Raw genomic sequence first — 7856 nt, 5'->3', positions numbered from 1 at the left:
TATTTTTGACTCATACCTCTTTGAAAGTGTTGTGATGACTTTCTCAACTACCCCACTATCAACAAACTGATCTTCAAGTACAACAACCATGATTCTGTCAGAACACTGTTTGGCAGTCCCTAACTCCTTCATATTCAAGTTCCTAAAATCCCTCTTCAAGTTGATAATATGTTATTGTCTTGTCTTTTCTGTACCTTGAAACTCTTCTTTCAACTTATCCTAAGCTTACTTTGGAGTCTTGCAGGCCATGATCCTAGTGAAGACCACATTAGAAACACTATTATGAAGACATGACATTGGTTTAAACTTCTTAGCGCAATCATCACTATGATACTTGATTTGTGCTATTGTTGGATTGGCTCTCAACGGTGGTGGCTCAACATCCGCATTTACAACCTCCCATAAGTCATAAGCTTGTAGGTAGGTCTTTACCTTAACTACCCAAATATGGTAGTTTTCATCATTAAAAATTGGTGGTGGAGGAGGTGTAAAACTAGCTAAAGACATTTTTACAGTAACAAAGAAAAAAATGACCCTAAAAAATGACTAGCTCTAGATACCAATTGTTGATTTTTCTTTGTAAGGAAGAGAGGAAAGACAGATCAAAATTTAGCAATCAAATGTGACTTGCTATATTTTCAATTCCAGTACCATACAAAGTATGACTTTAAATAGGATAATTTTACCAACTTGACAAATTGGCAAGTCTAGGTACATGAGATTTACTCATTGGCTGATTTTGTCTAATCAGCACCGTTCAAATTATCCTATCAAAATAAAGATAAATAAAATAATCTAAAATCTTTTCTAACCAATTTGACAACTTGCTAGCTTGTATGAAAGCTTGGGATGGTCCACAGTTAAACTTCGATTCCCAATCCGCAAGACAATTTACGCGTTGTGTATATGTGAGTCTTATTCAAATTTGGATGGTCCATCAAATAGTCTGTCAATGGCTGTCCACCAAATAGCTTGTTCTCCAGATAACTCGCAGCAATGTTGTCCGTCAAATGTGCAAGTTGTTGTATGGTTGGCCATGTCGCAACAAAAACAACAAAGCAAAGTTTTCTTTTTTAAAGTTCTGGTGTAGATTATGTATAGTTGTAATATATCCAGTTGAGACTTTCTTATACTTAGAGAAAATATTGTTGTAGTAGTAGTAGTAGAGTTAGCTGAAGCAATATAGAGAAGGATGAAACCACGAAGGAGATAAACGTTGGGGAATCAGTGCTTGACATGGACCCTAAATCCACTGTTGGTGACAGTGTCGAAGATGTTTACCCCGAGGATTTTGGCACTGAAGACCACCTCGTCACCCTTTGGACTTACTCTGTAGCCAGGTCAAAACCTTTGCTTTCCGTTTTAGTGTGTTTTCATATGTTATCAAAGAACAGTTGATTTGATTTACTTAAAGTTTATTATTGTAATTTAAATGTAATGATCATTAAAACAGTTAAGAAAAAAAGGGTTCTGAATTTAAGTGATGGGTACTATGATTCTATGTTGCGGTGGATATTCATTGTTGAGGGATCCTCGCCATAACAAAGGGCTTGCATTTACTGAGGCAGAGAGGGATTCTCACTACTTGCGTGGTTTACTCCCTCCTGCTGTAGTCACTCAACAACTTCAGGTTTAACTAGTTGTAATACCTGTTTTATGTATGTGTGTTTTTAAAAAGGAATTTAAATTTAATGCTTGTGTAATTTTTGTAAAAACCGGGAGAAAAAATTGATAAATAGTATCAGGAACTATCAAGTTCCACTGCAAAAGTATATGGCCATGATGGAGCTTCAGGTCTCCCTTTGGCCTCTAATTATTCACTTCAGACTTTGAGCTGCATTTATTTTCTAATAATTGCAAATGAATCTTTGTTTTCATTGTTAACAGAAAAGAAATAAAAGACTATTTTACTAGCTTTTAATTGACAATGTTGAGGAGCTTATCCCAGTTGTTTACACTCCAACTGTGGGTGAAGCTTGCCAGAAGTATGGAAGCATCTTCAGGCGTCCTCAAGGTCTGTATATAAGTTTGAAAGAGAAGTATATATGACTATGAATGATTCTTTTCTGTTATGTAAATTTAAACCTTCTAGTGGATTGACTTTGATTCAACCTGCTAATATTGTGCAAGGGAAAAGTTCTTGATGTCTTGAAGAACTGGCCTGAAAGGAGTATTCAAGTTATTGTTGTGATTGCTGGTGAGCGTATTTTGGGGCTTGCGGATCTTGGTTGTTAGGTAAATTATGTTAACACCATTTCTTTCTATTTTAGACATTACTTAATTTGCAACTTTGGGATTGTATGTATATTAATAAAGAACAGCTATTCTGGGCGTGATTCTGTTGGGAATTTAGGGGACGGGAATTCCAGCAAGGAAATTTTCTTTATACACAAACTCGGAGGGGTTCGTCCTTCAGCATTAAGCATTTTCGATATGGCAATTTTCCTGGTTTTCTTCATTGCTTAAGATCTTAAACTGAAAATTTTCACCGTTAAAGAAGTAGAAGTGAAGCTTGAATATTGATAGCAATTATAGTAAGGATGCCATAAATATAATAACTCTGAGCCTCTTGACTATTATAATGGTTGATTGATTCTGCTTGATAGTGTTTGCCAGTGACCATTGATGTGGGGACAAATAATGAGGTATTGAAGGTTGAGTTCTACATTGGGCTTAGACAAAGAAGGGCAATTGGGTAGGTTGGTGGATTTTAGTAGCATAATTGCTAAGAACATATCTTACATTAAGGTTATTATTTTGACTACATTTCAGGAATATGCCAACTTGCTACACGAGTTCATGACCGCTGTCAAGAAGAACTATGGTGAAAAAGTTCTTATATAGGTCTTCATGCTGAGAGTTCATTATTTTATTCGATTCACATTTAATTTGCATTTTCCACCCATCTCTAATTAGGGATACATCCATGATTTTATTTCAAGAGGGGCGAAATTTTTAAATTCAAAAGACTTTTTTAATGTAAAAAGTGACAATTTTTCTTAGATTTTTTTATCAAAGAAATTTATTTAATATTTTTAATATTATAAACAATTTAATTGTAAAAATTAAAAGAAAAAATCACACTATATAAAATTAAGTATTTCTTTCCAATATGCAAAACGAATAATTAATATTATACTAAAAATTTCATAAATATCATTATAATTCCAAAAATTAAATTAAAAAAACTTGGCTTTAGTCATATTTCTCAATACTATGCATCCTAAATTACACCCTCCGTTTTTTTATAAGATCGAACTCATCAATGATAGAATCTATTGAAAATTATCAAGTTATCTCTTTTTTGATGTATGCCACTAAGTAAGTTGAAAGAAAATTATCCTCTATTTTGTTGCGAAGACTTGTCTTCACAATTTTCATAGCTGAAAATGTTTGTTCTTTTGTTGTAGTAGACACGGAAAGAGTTAGCACAAGATAAATAATTCTATTAAGAAGAGGATAAATACTTGACTTATTTGTTTTAGCTAGCACTTGACATAACTCTGCAACTGTAACAACCCATGTTTCAGTGGTGTCAAAAATAGTGGCTTCGGGGCCACAATTATGACAAGTGAGTTCATAAATATTATTTATTAATATTTACGAGTTAATTATAGTTTTTTGTTAAATTTAATTTGGTAAGTTTTGCTAATTGGTTAGTTCGCCAAAGTCAAGTGGTTTTGGAAAATGAGGTATAAAGACTTCGTTTCCATAAACTGAACCCGTAAATATTATTAAATATTTATGGAGTGGTTATATAGGTAAATTACAATTTGGTCCGAAAATTTTGGTGATTTGGTAGTTAATTAAGGAAAAATGGCTAAATCGTAACAATCGTAAAAGTTAATCACTAATTATTTTAATTAGCTAAAAAGACTTAAAAGGTAATTATTAAGGTTTTAAGTGGAAATTTATCACTTTTTATGTTAGTGGCTGGTTAATGCAGGGTTTGGTAAGAATTTATAATTTTTTTAATTAAAACTAAGTTTAAATAATTATAAAACTATAATTATCATCTATTTTCTTCATTCCTTCTCCCTCAACCAAATACATCAAAGAAGCTTGAGAAGCCATGGATTTTTCTTCAAACTCATTCGGCCTTCTTTCATGGTAAGCAAATTAAGCCCGCTTTTTTTGTTTTTTTTTTGTTTTTGAGACCGTTATAGCTCAATCTAGTTAGTTCAGGCACTAAATGGTAAATCTGTTAAAATTTTGAAATGTTTGCATTGATAGTTTTTGATGTTTTTGCTGTTAAATAGCTTGGTTATAAGCTTAGATTTGATTGTGGACTAAATTGTAAAGTAAATTTAGTTAGTTTTAAATTTAGGGATTAAAATAAAAATATTTTAAAATTACATGAAAATTTCTATAGTTTTTGAATGTAGAGGCTGTAAATGAATAAGGATAAATTCGGCTAACATGTTTTGGGCTTCATTGAGATAAATGTATAAGTTTCGATTTTAGGAACTAAATTGAATAAAAAGGTAAAAGTTTAAGGTAATAATGTAAAATGTTATTAAATGGTCAAATGCATGTGTTTAGATATTTTAAGGTATTTGAAATGGTTAATTGAGTTAAATTATTATATAGATAAAAAGAACGAATCAATCGATTGATAAACGCGAAAAAAGTAAAAATTGCCTAAAAGTCCTTGGTGTCGTATTCGTTGCCAATTTTGATTAGGTCAATTTCATATGAGACATAATTTTTTAATGACAGTTTATTATTGTATTATTTAATTGTTTGATAGTTAATTATTGAAATACAATAATTGTTGGCATCGAAAGAACTATAGTGGAAAGTACAATTTATGTGGCTAATACGAATAGTTATATGATATGGAATGGTTATGAAATATTAATTGGTTTAAGTTACAAATATATGGTTATTTGATATGTGACTGGAATGATTAAGTGTATGATTATTTGATATATGTACAAAAATATTCAAAAGAATGGAAAAATTAAATAAGTGATAAAGGGCCCATGTGATTTTAGTGAATAGTTAGGATACAAATGACATGTCATTAGGGTCTTTTATAGTAGGTACTATGTATCAGTGGTGGATACCTTATCGATGGCTAAGATCCTGCATATATTGCAGATTCTTCATGACCCGTGTGAGTAGCATCGTGTAACGATTAATGTCTCGACTTATTGGATACCTTGCCGATGGTTAAGGTTCTGCATGTATTACAGGTTCTTCACAGCTCATGTGAGCAACATCGTGTAATGGTTAATGCTTGATTCATAGCTCGTGTAAGCATTATTATCCTGTGGATCCGAGGTATATTCGCTATAGTTCTCTAGGGGATAAAAGTGTAACAACCTGATTTTTAGTGGTGTCGAAAATAGTGGTTCCAGGACCACAAATTTGACGAGTGAGTCCGTAAATATTATTATTTTTATATTTATTAGTCAATATAGTGTTATAACAATTTTTATTTGATAATTTATGTTATTTGAATGAATAATTAGGTTCAAGTGGTATATTCTTAAAGTTAAGTGGTTTTAAAAAAGGAGGTATTGATACCTTGTTTCTATAATCGAACTCAAAATATTTTATTAAATATTTACGAGTGTTATGAGTGTCATATTAAAATTTGGTTAAGACATTTTAACGTTTAAATATTAATTAAATGAAAAGGACTAATTTGTAAAAGTCGTAAAAGTTAATTTCCATTTATTTAAGGTGTTAAATTAATAATATTATAGGGTTAGAGGATTTATTAGGAAGATTGACCTTTGGTTGTTTAAATGGACGGTTATTACATATATTTTATATTTAATATATGTTATTTTAATGGCAAAATGGTTATTTCGCAAAGAAAAATAATATTAACTTAAACAAAGAGTAAAACAATTGCTATCATCTTGTTCTTTCAACATTCCTAGCCGAATAAGCATTGTTGAATAAAAGAGGTTCGGTCAAGCATTTCTCCTTGCATGGTTATGAGTTTGAGGTTCATTTTTAGTTATTTTTATGTTTTTGAACTCGTATTAGCTTAATCTAGCTAGCCTGAGGGTCAATTCGTAAAATTATTAAAAGTTTAGGGACTTACCATGAATGAGTTTGATGTGTTTTTGAATTTAGTTGATGAATTATTAAAGCTAGTAGCTAGATATAAGTATTTTGATAAGTGATTTTTAGTGATTTTGAATGTTAGGGATTAAATTGTTTAAATAGAAAAATTTAAGGGAAATAATGTAAATTGGCAAAAGATGTGGGAATTTTTGACCCCTAAGAAAATCGACTAATATTGGTTCGCTTTTAAAATGGTAAATTTTCAAGTTACGAGATTAGGGGCTAAATTGCACAAAAGTTAAAATGTTATGGGTAATTTTATAATTTCACAATAAAGTGGGTTATAAGCTAGAATTAATGATATTAAGTTAATTGGATTATTAATTGAATAAAAAATTTTATTAGACCAAGAAACGAACCAAATGGATCTAAACCGAGGAAAAATTAAAGTGTCAAACTTCGTCAACTTCGTTTTTACAACTGTTATTGTCGAGGTAAGTTCGTATCTTGATTAAGTCAATTAGTTATTGTTTCAGTTGTTTAATATCTAATTGATTATATATGAATCGAGTTCGTTAGCTTGAAGGAAATGATTAAGACCATGTTGAAAGACACTATGGCACCAGACTAGAAACAAGTGAGACCATAGCTGAAGACATTATGACATCACGATTCTATCGAGTAAGACCATGGCTGAAAGATGTTATGGAATCACGATTCTAACGAGTAAGGCTATAGTTGAAAGATATTATGGCAACACGACGAAAAATGAATAAGACCATGGTTGAAAGACATCATGGCACCCTCCGATCATTTGCTACTTACGTAACACGTTTTAGGTGAGGTATGTATTGTAAGTATGAATACGAGTTGAACGTTTGACTAATATAGTTTGATAATGAATGTTAATGCCTTGGTGTGATTATATTCTTCATATGTCTATAAATATGTTAACTCGTGATGTTGTGGTGTGTTTAGGGGATAAAAAGGTTATATAAGTATTTTCCAAGTATTAGATGTTATTTCATTTGATTCAACAAACGATTTAAGTTTTAATGAATGGATACGTATATGAAAAGAACTGTGTTATGGAAACATGAAATGGAAAATTGTTGGTATATGAATATGAAATGAAAATAGAACAAATTGAGTAATTGATTGAGGAATTATGTATTGAACTTCATATTGATATGTTTCGTGTTTAATTGATTGGCTATGCTCTTTAATACACCTACTAACCTTGTGGTGTATTGTGAATTGGAAGGAAAAGTATGCACAATTTTAAATGAGCAATGTTTTAATGGTTTAATCATTTATTTTCTATAGTTAAGTTTCCTTATTAAGCATTGGTTGCTTACGTAGTTGTTTTTCCTTATCTTGTAGATTGTCGGAAAGCTCGACCGGTTGGAATCAAGTTAGAGTACATTCACAATATCCATCCTTTATCTCTGTATAAGATTTGGATATATTGATATCGAGCTATAAATTACATGAACTAGGAGCCCTTAAGTTATTTTGTTTATAATGATGTTGTTTATAAGTTAGTTTGAGTAAACTTTGTGGTTATAAATGTTTAGTATCTTTGGTGTATGTTTGAAACTTGATGTGTTTTTGGTGATTAGCTAAATACCTTTAGTGACTAGCTTGATATATGGTAAACATATGTGATGAAATGGGGACTTTGATAATGTCTTGTAAATATTGAGTATGGATTTGTTTGGACATTTAAATTTTAGTACCAATGAGGGTATACTGGATAGGCAATTAGATAAAATGAGATGTGTGTTTTGGCAACTTTATTCATGCCTTTTAAAAGCAAATGCTTGTGGGTT

At 31.1% G+C, this 7856-nt stretch overlaps 2 long non-coding RNA genes across 3 annotated transcripts; both read left to right on the top strand.

Moving 5' to 3' along the window:
• Positions 1-852: 852 nt before the first annotated feature.
• LOC128294067 (uncharacterized) lies at positions 853-2967 on the top strand. Its single transcript, XR_008284273.1, has 5 exons — positions 853-1340; positions 1888-2014; positions 2131-2235; positions 2617-2695; positions 2773-2967. It is a non-coding gene; the product is annotated as an uncharacterized LOC128294067 (long non-coding RNA).
• A 1157-nt stretch (positions 2968-4124) lies between these two features.
• On the top strand, positions 4125-7651 carry LOC128294066 (uncharacterized). 2 transcript variants are annotated; one of them, XR_008284272.1, is made up of 3 exons: positions 6490-6518; positions 6596-6868; positions 7408-7651. It is a non-coding gene; the product is annotated as an uncharacterized LOC128294066 (long non-coding RNA). The 2 variants fall into 2 exon arrangements; XR_008284271.1 differs by having other exon boundaries at positions 4125-6868.
• The last annotated feature ends 205 nt before the right edge of the window (positions 7652-7856 follow it).

This window comes from Gossypium arboreum, chromosome 6, assembly GCF_025698485.1.
Source record: "Gossypium arboreum isolate Shixiya-1 chromosome 6, ASM2569848v2, whole genome shotgun sequence".
NCBI lineage: Eukaryota > Viridiplantae > Streptophyta > Magnoliopsida > Malvales > Malvaceae > Gossypium > Gossypium arboreum.
The sequence above is the reverse complement of the archived record's forward strand: the minus strand, read 5'-3'. Positions and strand labels throughout refer to the sequence as shown.